This window comes from Phyllostomus hastatus, unplaced genomic scaffold (genome assembly GCF_019186645.2).
Source record: "Phyllostomus hastatus isolate PE091 unplaced genomic scaffold, TTU_PhHast_1.1 phas_contig_38, whole genome shotgun sequence".
In the NCBI taxonomy this organism is placed as follows: Eukaryota; Metazoa; Chordata; class Mammalia; order Chiroptera; family Phyllostomidae; genus Phyllostomus; species Phyllostomus hastatus.
Genome location: NW_025333869.1, coordinates 35,626,503 through 35,640,116, shown reverse-complemented (window position 1 = coordinate 35,640,116; position 13,614 = coordinate 35,626,503). Strand labels below are relative to the sequence as shown.

At 34.0% G+C, this 13,614-nt stretch overlaps 1 pseudogene; it reads left to right on the top strand.

The window, feature by feature from the left end:
- Positions 1-13,614, top strand: part of LOC123821186 — a 28,110-nt pseudogene that overhangs the window by 10,637 nt on the left and 3,859 nt on the right.

Sequence of the window (13,614 nt, the reverse complement as noted above, 5' to 3'; positions counted from 1 at the left end):
CAATTCAGTGGGAGAGACAAACAAGTAAAATGTATAGGAAAGATGTCAGATGTTTAGCAGTTAGGAAATTAAATAATGTTATAGTCAAAATGGGTAATATTGGAAGAGTTTAATAAAAGTCAGTCATTAATGCAGCTAATAGAAAAAAAAAGAAAGGAATCTTAGAAGTTGCCTAGGCTAACATGTCAAGCAATCAATAATCATACACACACACACACACACACACACACGCACACACACACACACATATACCAGGCAGATTGTTAACTTTCTATGCCCAAACACTATGATAGGGGACACAGCATTTTAAGAGGTTCATATTTGGACTACTTTAGTTTTCTCTAGTTTCCTTAATCAGGATTTAAACAGGATCTTCAAATTGCATTTGGTTGACCAGTCTCTCAGATATGTTTTCTTGGATAACAAAAATATTTTAATTATTATTTGCCATTTATTTGCTTAAAAATTTGCTCATTTATCTTACAGAAATTCTTCCATTCTGGTATGGATACACCTTTCATGGATATTCATTTATATTTCTTCTTCCTGATTGACCCACAGTATCAAAGGGTTCTTACTAGCACAGGTAGAGGAAATGAGGAATCATCTAGTGGGAAAGATATAGTTGAAAATCAAAGATCTGGGTTCAAATCATAATTCTACAAAGTCAGTAACAGTGTGACCATGAGAAAATTACTCAGTTTTTTGGTGCCTGGGTTCCTTCTCTGGAAGAAGAAGATAAACAACACAGATTTTATTAACCTTGTAAAGATTAAATTTAAATATTATAAAGTACATAGCAGGATACCTTGAAACATGTGTTCTATGTACCTGAAAAGTACTGGTCATGATTATTTTTTATTGCATAATTTCAGTTTAAGAGTAAGAAATATTAAGATTTAGTGAAAGGAGTTTAGTAACTGGATTAAATTCTTAAACTCCAGGCTATATAGTATATTATCGCTAATTCAACAGAGGTTTAGAACTGGCATGGTAGTGGGTTGTACACTGGGTTATCTTGACAAATTATTGTGGGAAATTTGTAAATGTTCTGCTTTCAGCAATTTGTTTTCCTTCCTCTCTTTCACAAACCATTACTAAAAAACTTGGAACATTTGAGGAGACAGATGAGAAGGTGATGTCCTTAAAAGTGACTACAGATAAGGCTAAGGGAATTTGGTTCCTGCCCAGTGTTTTCCACTAGTTAAGTGTAAATAAAATGTAAATATCCCCATTCAGCTTTCTCCAGTGAGACTTAAATATCTTCTCATAATAGTGTCTTATATGCCTGTTGTCCTTAGGAGAAAAAACATTAATTTTTCTAATTGAGTTTCTATTAATATCACCATAAAGGTCCAGGTATTCAATCCCTGAATCTAAGTCAGTTGGTCATGACCCAGCCCTATGTGTTTCAAAATATAATTATGTTTGCCAAGTTAAGTTTATTCATAAATCTTCCCAGGTGTCCGAAGGCCTACATGATGCTCATAAGTTTGTTAACAATTGAAATGCAAATTTAAGCTTAACATCTTTTTAGATTTTATTTTTATTTATTTCATTTAAAATTATGCACTGCAGAACTGGCAATAAGCCAACACATCTTTCATAATTTGGACAAAATCATTATGTTTTACTAATTTGCTCTCTAGTTGGCACTTCCTTAATTGATAATAAAAGATAAAATAAATTTTCCTTAAATAAAAGTTATTCTATAGCAATAAACTTTTCAGAGACCTTATCATTACTATTGTTTCATGATTAAGAATTTTTAAAAAATCTGTAATGCCTATAACTGGGTCCATTGAAAGAATTAGCTCCTACAGAGAAAATTTCTCAAGTAAGAAAATATTTGGCAAGGTCGAAATTCATAATTTCCAGCAGGTTTTTTGAGGTATAATCAACATAAAATAAATGTACATACTTGAAGAATACCATTTCAAAAATTTTAATGTGACTTACAGAAAGAGGAGATGAGAGAGATACATCAATTTGTTCCACATTTTAATGTATTGGTTTATTCTTGTATGTGCCCTGACCAGGGATCAAACCTGCAACCTTGTTGGGTCAGGATGATGCTCTAACCAACTGAGCTACCTGGCTAGGGCCCAATTTTACACATTTTGACATATGCATATGTATCCCATGAAACTACCAATGTAATCAAAATAGTAATTGTTTCCAATAGTATTCTCATGCTCCTTTGTACTTTCTCCCTTCCATTCCTCTCCCCACACTTCCACTGCTGCTTTATCCCTTGGCCGTCACCGATTTGCTTTCTGTCCCTATAAATTTGGCTGTAATATAAATGCATTATAACCATGAAATCAGTAGGTATTCTTGTACTGTTTTTTTTTTCAATCAGCATAATTATTTGAGACTCACCCATCTTGTTATACAACACAGTTTCTTTATCTATTAGACTATTCATGAATATTTGGGTTATTTTCAGTTTGGACTATTACAAATAACGTTGCTGTGAACATCTGTCACAAGTCTTTATATGATCAAAGCCTTTTATTCCCCTTAGGTAAATAGGAGTAGAGTGGCTGAATCATATGGTACATGAATGGTTAAGTTTTAAAAAGAAAAAAAACCCTGCTATCTGTTTTTCAGAATGGTTGTACTTTTTTACATTCCCATCATCAGTGTTATCAGAGTTCTAGTACATCCATATATTTTAAAAAACACTTAGCATAATTAGTTTTTTAAAAAATTTTAGTTATTCTTACAGGTGTGTAGTGGTAACTCATAGTGGTTTAAATTTGCATTTACCTAATTTAAAACGTTGAGCATCTTTTAAAGTGCTTATCAATATTTGTATATATTTTTGAGCTGTTGGTTTCTTCACTATTGAGCTTTGAGAGTTACTTATAAATGCTGGCTATAAGTCGTGTACCAGGCATATGCATTTTAAGTATCTCCCTCCCTCCCCCCCAGTCTGTGGCTTTCTTTCCATTTACCTAAAAGTGCCTTTTGTAGAGCTGAAGTTTTTCATTCTGATAAAACTCTATTTTTATGGATTGTGCTTTTGGTGTCATGTTGAAAAACTATTTGCTTAACATGAGATCACAAAGATTTTCTTGTAGAAGTTTTATAGTTTTAGGTTTTACATTTAAATTTATGACCCCTTTAATTTAATTTTTATATATAGTGTAAGGTATAGATTGAAGTTCCTTTGTGGGGAGTAGATATAAACTTCTAATTGTTCAGCACCATTTGTTAAAAAGACTATCTTTCTCCACTGAATTAACTTTGAACCATAATCTAAAATCAGTTCTCTTAATATATGTCTCACTTTCTGTTAGAAAAATGAGACAGTTGCTTCCATTCAATCTTTTAGCTCATAAATTTTCTGATTTCCCATTTGATTATCTTTTCCCTATGTAAACAGACAAGTTATTTCAGTTGCTGTCCTTAGTTGTGATACAATGATGGATTTTTTTGTGGTTAGGAGAAGAATGACAAGGATGCAACAATTATTTATTGTGGACTTCAATTCTTTCCCCTTTTGGTATTGTTTGTTGTTTTATTTTATTATTTGTATTTATAAATGTAACAATTTGGTAATTGTTGCCCCTATGTATATGATTATAACTAAGGCACTGGGTACATCATTCTATGTGAGTGAGACACAAACTGAGCCATCAAAAGCCCTCTTGTACACAGGTGACATCTCTTCAGAAAAATCAGAACAACATGGCAGGAAGGCACACATTGCACAAAACCTTCTTACAATGTCTGCTTCCTGAACTAGCCATACAGAAAAGGACAAAAACATGAATGGAGCAGAAGAAAGTCTGTAGACAGAGAAAAAGGAAGGAAGGTAAAAAAAAAAAAAGCCAGAGGCAATAAGAAGGGGGCATAAATAGGATTGTGCTTGTTCCTAGAGTCTGAGGTACCATAGAGTGTCTGCTCCTAGAAAATCAGCAGTCCCTGATATCATATGTAAATATAGTCAATCTTTCACAAAACAATGACAAAATCATGGGGTTCCTGCAAGACACCACTCAGAGTACTCATGTGTGTGCACATACACAGTGCATGCACGCATCCCAGGCTGCATTTCTAAAACAAACATTTAGCTTCAACTCACAAGAAAGCTGTTAAGTCAACTAAAATAACATTCTAATAATGACACTGAATTGATAGTTAACTCTTTTTTCAGGGCCTTTACCATATACTATACCTTATTCACATTAAAAAAATATTTTCTCCCTACATTCAAATGCCTACTTGATAACAAATAAAGAAATAGTTGTTTATAAATAAAGAAATAATTATGATAATTAAAGATAACCCTACAGGTGAAACAAAGTACATAATTTTTTAATTATGATTGTATCTACCAAACACCTAGTGGAAGAGAAGAGACTCTGTATAAATAATATAACTAAAGACTTCCCTAAGTTATCCATGAGTCATACCAGCTATACCTATAAATTCAGCCCCAAAATAATTGTGTGTTTTTTCTTACCTATAGTTTTCATTATCCAAGGTATTTTTGCTCCTTAGCACAAAAAGGTGAGAGTTGATGTTGGAATAAAAATCTTGGGTAATTATTACAAACCAATAATGATAATCAGTTGCCCTATTATTTTTATACCTAAACTTGGTCAGGTGATTGCTATGCAATTGAAATAACAATGTATGAAATTCATGTTTAGTACAACTTAGTAAACAAGTGTCTGTAATTTTCCTCCTATGGAAACATATTACCCAGGAAGCTAGATATACTCAAGCCATACTAATAATCATAATCTCTAAATAAGAAAATAAAAACAAACTTTATTTGTTGCAGCCAATGCATTTCTTAATAGCCTAGAACAAAAGTAAATAGTACATTGCCATTGTCATTAGTATTTCATAAAAACACCACCTAACTGTCCTTTGCAATGTGTGTGTGGGTGTGTGTAATGTTTTTAAACTTTGGTTACATCTAAAACCTCAAATTAAATTTTCTCACCCATAATTACTTCTGAGTCACTAGATAATAGAGAAATGTGAAAAAAATAAGGACAACTCCATTGAGATCCTGTATATTTAATTATACAATAACTATTAAATAAAGATTCACAGTTCTTAAACCATATTTAAAAATATTAACATTATACACTTTAAGAGAAGTCAACTCTCTCTTTTGGGCTTTGATCCCAACTGGGTCATCCTAAGGGCTTTGTCTGCATATGGCCAAATGACCACCTGCTCCTGCTCCCATAGGATGTCATTTAGTTGGTTCTCTTAAATGATCCAAGTAGGTCATTTATCCAAGTAGGTTGTTTTGTATGCAGCCCATTCAGATAGATTAATAAATTTTCCAGTTCCATTATGCTTGTTTATTTTCCAACTGTAATGGCTCATGTAATGGGTGCATAATTAAAAATTGAGAGTACTTTGGGGCAAAGTTTAAATTTTTCCATAGAATGAATATATGAGCTACCTTTGATATTAACTAAACAGAGTCTTGACTAAAAGTGTGTAAGAGCCCTGGCTGGTGTAGCTCAGTGGATTGAATGTGGGCTGCAAATCAAGGGGTCGTTGGTTCTATTCCCAGTCAGGGCACATGCCTGGGTTGTGGACCAGGTCCCCAATGGGGGCCATGTGAGAGGCAACCACACATTGATGTTTCTCTCCCTCTCTTTCTCCCTCCCTTCCCCTCTCTCTAAAAATAAAGAACTATAATTTAAAAAAACTAAAAAAAAATCCTGTTCTTAAAAAAAAGTGTGTAAGAAATGAGAGACACAACTTCCTTTTGTTTTGGGATTAGAAAACTCATCCTTTGTATAAAGAGAAAATAGTTCCAAGTATTGACATTATACCTATCATATGCCAGGTAATTTTCTGCATTACTACATTCATTACATTTATTATTGCACAACAACTATATGGAATGCATCCAATTATTATCCCCATTTTATAGAGATGGAAACTAAGGCACAGAGAAGCTATGTGTAACTTGCTCAAAGTCTCACCGTAGAAATTGACAGAGCTGGAATTGGAATCCTAACAGTTTGATTTTAGAGCCTCTGCCCTGAGCCATTAGACAACAATGCCTCTTCTTCCTTTTGACTCCTTCTTGTACTCTCCCTATTGCAAAGTTTAAGCCTCACTTTGGTTTCTAAAGAGACTTTTCACCATCGTTATCCCTTTTTCAATGTGTCACCTTGCACATAGGCTCTGGTGGGGACAGGCTAGAAAATAGTTGAGTTGAAAAGAAATAAGCTCAGTGAATAAAAATGATTTTTATGAATTAATATAAAGATATAATTAAAATTTCAAACAGTTGAAATAACAAAAGTTTCAGGAAATCAACAACTGAAGTTGATGATTAGTTTCTTCAAACAAGAGGAAACATTATCACTCTGGATTGGAAGGAAAATAAAATGGGTGCTTTAATGATCTGAGATCTCTGAAATGGCACAGAAGGCTTCTCTAAGCAACATATATCTCTAATAATACCAACTATGGCCAATTACATTTTAACTGTATTTCTGAAATCCTACATATAGCAGTTCAAGTGATAACACTAAGGTAAGTGTGAGCATTGAAGTAGAGTCTATCTGTTAGCTTTGTAGTAATGTGCTAATGAAAGTTTAACAGTCAGCTGGGAGGGAACAGAGGGATCCCTGATTTGTAGCCTTAGTTAGCTGATATCTGTGGAATAAATACTCTCACTTTGACCAATTTCAACTATCAAATCGAGGTCACTGAACACAAAGTTCAGAAGACATGCGCAACAGCATACTGTTCTTTCATTTTTCCTCTATACAAATAAAATAAATGTCAGTTATTTTAAGAACAGAGATAATAGTAAAAATGTAGCAAAATAATGTGTTTTGGTTATTTATAACCTTTGTTTATACATTATTTGTATTTTTATATAATTTAATTTTTGTTAATTAAATTTATTGGGGTGACACTGGTTAATAAAATTATATAGGTTTCAGGTGTACAATGCTCTGGTACATCATCAGTATATTGCATTATGTGCCCACCACCCAAAGTCAGATCTTCTCATGTCACCATCTATTTGACTCCCTTTATCTTTTATCCTCTACCTCTCACTCTCCTTTCCTCTGGTAACCGCCATACTGTTGTCTGCACATATGGGTTTTTGTTTATTGCTTTGTTTATTTGTTGCTTTCAGTTTTATACCCTACATAAGAGTGAAATCATATGGTTCTTGACTTTTTCTGTCTGACTTGTTTCGCTTAGCATGACGTTTTGAAAACATTTATTCACAAAGATATATGCAACCCTATGTTCATTGTAGCATTATTCACAGTGGGCAAGACAATGGAAACAACAGAAATATCCTTCAATAGATGATTTGATATACATTTTAATTTTTAATAAAAGCTGTATTTAGCAACCAGCTTACCAAATTTCTGAAAATTTAATAATCAACTCTTGGGAGCTGATATAAACTACTGCAACAATCTGCCACCCAAAAATGTTTAAATGTCTTTGTTGGCTAAAATGTCAAAAAATAAAACTCCATTAAATTTCTCAGGCCTACTATCAAGTAACTCAGTTCAGAGGTGGATCAAAAGTAGGTTTAGGGTTGTGAGTATGTGAAACACGGAATTTACTCTCATATTATTATTTATTAAATATTGTATTATTTTCCATATGAACAATTATAAACCTACTTTTGTCCAGCCCCAAAGAGGACACACAATCCCATTATCTTGCTCTGGAGTCCAAAAGCAAATTCTGCATTTTAATCAATCAATCACTAAGAAGGCAAACATGTTTATTACAAATATTTTCCTGACCAAGAACATTCCATATAGAAGATGCTGCCTGATAGAAAATTATTTTCCAGATTTGCCTTAACTGAAACAACTCATTGTTTAGAAATTCTATAATCACTAAAAAGGAATACAGATTCACTGTCACAGACTAAATAACTGTCTGAAAACACACCTGTGATTCTAAATAAGATGAAGAAGCAGAAAGCCTGAACAGACCAATAACAGCTGACAAAATCAAAGCAGTAATCAAAAAAACTCCCAACACACAAAAGCCCTGGACTGCAGGGTTTCACAGGAGAATTTTACAAAGCTTTGAAGGAAGAGCTAACACCTATCCTTCACAGATTATTCCAAAAAATCCAAGAAAATGGAAGACTTCCAAATTGTTCTTATGAAGGCAGCATCATCCTAATCCCAAAACCAGATATAGACATAAGAGAAAGAAAACTACAGGTCAATATTGCTGATGAACACAGACACTAAAATCCTCAACAAAATATTGGCAAACTGCATTCAGCAATACATTAAAAAGATCATACACCATGATCAAGTGGGATTTATCCCAGGAATGAAGGATGGTACAACATTTGCAAATCAATAAATGCAATACATCACATAAACAAAAGGAAAAACAAAAATCACATGATCATATCAATAGACATGGAAAAAGCATTTAATAAGGTGTAGCACCCATTATGCTAAAAACTCTCAGCAAAATGGGAATAGAGGGAGTATTCCTCAACATAATAAAGGCCATATACAAGAAACCTACAGCCAACATCATATTCAACCGGCAAAAACTAAAAGCTTTCCCACTAAGACAAGGAACAAGACAAGGATGTCTGCTTTCATCACTCCTATTCAATATAGTATTGGCAGTCCTAGCCACAGCAATCAGACAGAAAAAGAAATAAAAGGCATCAAAAATGGAAAGGAGGAAGCAAAACTGTCATTGTTTGCAGATGACATGATAATGTTCAGAGAAAATCCTATAGATTCTACCAAAAAACTACTTGACCTAATAAGTGAATTTGGCAAAACAGAAGGATACAAAGTAAATATTCAGAAATTAAAGGCATTTTTTTACACCAACAATGAAATATCAGAAATAGAAATCAGGAAAAAAAATCCCATTTAATATAGCAAAAAGAAAAATAAAGTACCTAGGAATAAACCTAACCAGGAAGGTAAAAAACCTGTACTCAGAAAACTATACAACACTGAAGAAAGAAGTTAAGGAAGACACAAACAAATGAAAGCATGTACCATGTTCATGGATTAGAAGAATTAACATCATCAAAATGTCCATACTACCCAAAGCAATTATAGATTCAATGCAATACCTATTAAAGTACCAATGACATATTCATAGATATAGAACATTTCAAAAATTTATATGGAACCATAAGCTACCTTGAATAGCTGCAGCAATTTTGAGAAAGAAGAACAAAGTAGGAGGCACCACAATACCTGATATCAAACTTATTACAAGTGCACTGTAATCAAAACAGCCTGATACTGGCATAAGAACAGACACATAGACCAATGGAACAGATCAGAGAGCCCAAAAATAAACCCAAGTCTCTATGGTCAATTAATATTCAACAAAGGGGGCAGAAGCATAAAATGGAGTAAAAATAGCCTCTTCAACAAATGGTGCTGGGACATCTGGACAGCTACTTGCAAAAAATGAAACTTGATCACCAACTTACACCATACACAAAAATAAATTCAAGGTGGATAAAAGACTTAAATATAAGTTGTGACACCATGAAAGTCCTAGAGGAGAACATAGGCAGGAAAATCTCAGATATCCCATGCCATGCAGCAGTATTTTCACTGATATGTCCCCTAGAGCAGGGAACATAAAGGAAAGAATAAACAAGTGGGACCTCACCAAAATATAAAAATTCTGCATGGATAAAGAAAATAGCACTAAAATGAAAAAAGAACCAAATGTATGGGAAAACATATTTGCCAGTGATACCTCAGACAAGGGTTTCATCTCCAAAATATATAAAGAACTCACACAACTTCACTCCAGGAAGACAAACAACCCAATTAAAAATGGGCAAAGGACTTGAACAGATACTTCTCCAAGGAGGACATACAGAGGGTCCAGAGACATATGAAAGGATGCTCAGCATCACTAGCCATCAAAGAGATGCAAATTAAAGCCACAGTGAGATACCAACCACTTCACACCAGTCAGAATGGCCATCATAACCAAATCAACAAACAGCAAATGTTGGAGAGGATGTAGAGAAAAGGGAACCCTACTACACTGTTGGGAATGCAAACTGGTGCAGCTACTGTGAAAAACACTATGGAATTTCCTCAGAAAACTAAAAATGGAACTGCCTTTTGACCCAGAAATTCCACTACTGGGATTATGCCCTAAGAACTTTGAAACACCAATTCAAAAGAACCTATGCACCCCAATGTTTATAGCAGCACAATTCACAATAGCCAAGTGGTGGAAGCAACCTAAGTGCCCATAAGTAAATGAATGGACAAAAAAACTGTGGCACATTTACATGATGGAATACTATGCAGCAGAAAGAAGGAGCTCCTACCCTTTGAGACAGCATGGTTGGAACTGGAGAGCATTATGCTAAATGAAATAAGCCAGGTGGTGAAAGACAAATACCATATGATCCCACCTATAAGTGGAACCTAATCAACAAAACAAACAAACAAGCAAAATACAACCAGAGACACTGAAATTAAGAACCATCTGACAGTAACCAGAGGGGAGGTACGGGGAGATAATTAGGGGAAGGTGGGAAGGGTCTTCAGGAACAACTACAAAGACACATGAACAAAACCTAGGGGTGGTGGAATCAGGGGAGGGAGGTGGGGATGGCTGGGGTGGGGGGGGTTGTGGGGGGTAAACACAGACAACTGTACTTAAACAACAATAAAATTTTTAAAAATTCAAAAAGAAAAAAGATAAAAGTATAGCATAGTATTGAAAACCTTTAAATCCTGCTCTTGCACTCATCTGTGTGGATTTGATCAAATAACTGCTTTGTGTCTGTTTTCTCTTTTGTAAAATGGGAATCAAAATAGTATCTGCTTCATAGTATTGCTGTCAGTATTAAGTTAATACCTTTAAGTTCTGAGAACAGTACCTAGTACATAGTAAATATTCATTTATTTTTTCTATTTCTTTTTTCCTAGCCGTCTAATCCCCTTCCTTCGCTATATTATAACCAGTAGTAACAGCTTTCACTTACTGAACACCTATTCTTGCTAAGTCTTTTATGTATATGTGTATGTGTACACAAGGGTATTTACATTTGGTTGCTCATAATTTAAAACTGAAGTTAAGAAAGACACATATTGCCCACTTATTGTAGATGAGAAAAATGAGATTTATTGAGGTGACATGACTTTCATAGCTGATACAGTTAGTAAGTGGTGGAGGTAACATTTAAACTCTATCTCTGAAGAAACTGACTGGATCTTTTCCCTACTCTGCCTCTCTATGATCCCCCATCATTTGAGGCTTTTTATCATGACCTATTGTTTGAAACACTCTTTCCATGACTGTTAAAAATTAAGTAAACTTAATTTTTGCTTGCCTGATTCTATTTGTACCTAACCACCCTTATCTCGGTGAGTCCTAACTACACATTATAAACCATGTTCACATGGTATTCACTCTGCATCCATGCCTATTTCTGTGTCCAAACTTGTCACTTTTTAAAAGAACACCAGTCACAATGAATTAGGGCTCATTCTAATGACCCAATCTTAACCTGACTACATCTACAAAGACCCTTTTTAAAATAAGGTCACATTCTGAAGTACTGGGGGTTAGGACTTCATGACATAAATGAGGTTGGGAGGACAGAATTTGATCTATTAACAGTGCTTACTCCTCTACTCATTTTCTCACAATGAGAAATTTCTGTTTGGTCTTTTATTGTCTATCCATGCTTTCTTTTCCCCCTGGGCTTTCATTTTTAAATGTTTAGATTTGGAATAAAAAAAGTAAAAATTTCAATTGTCCTATCTCTTAAAGGACATTTGCAGTTATTTATAAAATACATACACTAAAAATCTAGATATATAAATCATAAATATAAGATAAAATAAGTATAGAAATATAAATCTAGATGATTCCTTTTATTTTACATGCTTTATGTCCTGCACAGTAATTACAAGTGAGTTGTAAGTATGGATTATTATTTTAAAGAACTTTCATGATCATAAAAGTAACACATGTGGATTGTAGAAATATGAAAAATACAAACAAGGTTAAACTCATGCTTAATCCTACCCCTATAAACATTTTGGTATGTATAACCCCAAACTATATTATAACTACACCAATAAATAGAGAGATTTATAATTTGGAAGTTAATGGTATATATAATTTTGTAAGCTTTTTCATTTATTATATTGTGAACATCTTTGTTAATACCATAATTTAAGTCATATGAATTAAATTTTATTATAAATGAGTGGCTAATGGCATTGTAATTTTTAAGAGGTTGATTAAAGACTACAGAATCAAGACCTAGATGTTAAAATTCACTTTTACCCAAACAGAATAGGCAACGCTATAGAGTTTAGCAAGACTCCACTGAAAAATATAAATCACTAAAGACAGAGTTTTAGTAGAATTCATAAAGAAAAGGGGCACAAATAATATCTGAAAGAACCCAATTCCACTTAATTCATTGATAGCTTTGAGAACATGGATTGAACAAAATTACTTGCATATACTGAAGCTACTAGTTCAGTAGCTTTGTTTTAACATACACTGTTCCATTCTACTATTAGAGATGTTTCTTATGAACAAGATATATCCTTCTATTACTGTCAAAGAGTATACAAAAGGTATTAGATTTTACCCTGTTAAATAAGCCAATTTGTTACTGTTTCATAGATGCTGGCAGAAAAGGCGAGATTCCTGAAATGGAAAAAAAAGAACTTTATTACTCATGACAAAGCAGTAGCCAGAACTTCCTGTTGGTTTGCTTTGGCTCCCCATGCCCTTTCGAGTCCCATTGAAATAATACAGGTAGGCCTAAATGAATGCCTTCATAAACTGTGGACTACATTTAAGGAGAACACTGAGCTTGAGGAATTTACAACTTTTATAACAGGCCGAAAGTAAACCTGGTCTTTGGGGAAAGGCGTCATCTCATTCCTCAGGGTTGCTCACTGAAAACACAACACTGAGTAATGGCCTGGGCCAAATGTAGTCAGTGTCTTGCATTCTTAGCACACCGAGTCAGAAAGTGCAGGAACCTTCATGCCCCAGGGCAGATTGTTCTCCTCACAATTTCCATTTTCTAGTCATAGAGTAAATCTCACCAAATCTTGGTATTTATGAGACTGTTTTTCCTTGCTTGGTTAAAATTTTTGATTTACTTTTTATAGGCCTTTAAAAAATAGGCATTATTTAAAAAGTTTTCTGTAGCTCTGTATATACATTTATCCAATCTATATACATTTATTGAGCACCTATGATCACAGGAAGTCTGCTACATGATGGACTACCCTTGTTTCTAATTCTTATTTCTGCTACTTTCTCTCAAGAATTATTGGACATACAATATGATTGTATTGTTCAATGTTTTCCAAAGTATCTGATTTTGTAGCAATTTCTTTGTATTTTCTTTCTCAAATTTGATCTTTCTTAGTCAGATTAAAGCATTTTCATACATTCTCTTCCTGGTCTTTCACTGCCTACTATCCCCTGCCTTTTCAGGAACCTATCATTGTAGAGTAATCATCATACAGAAAATAAAACCTTCCCTGGCTAGTGTGGCTCAGTGGATTGAGCATGGTCTGTGAACCAAAGGGTCACCAGTTCAATTTCCAGTCAGGGCACATGCCTGAG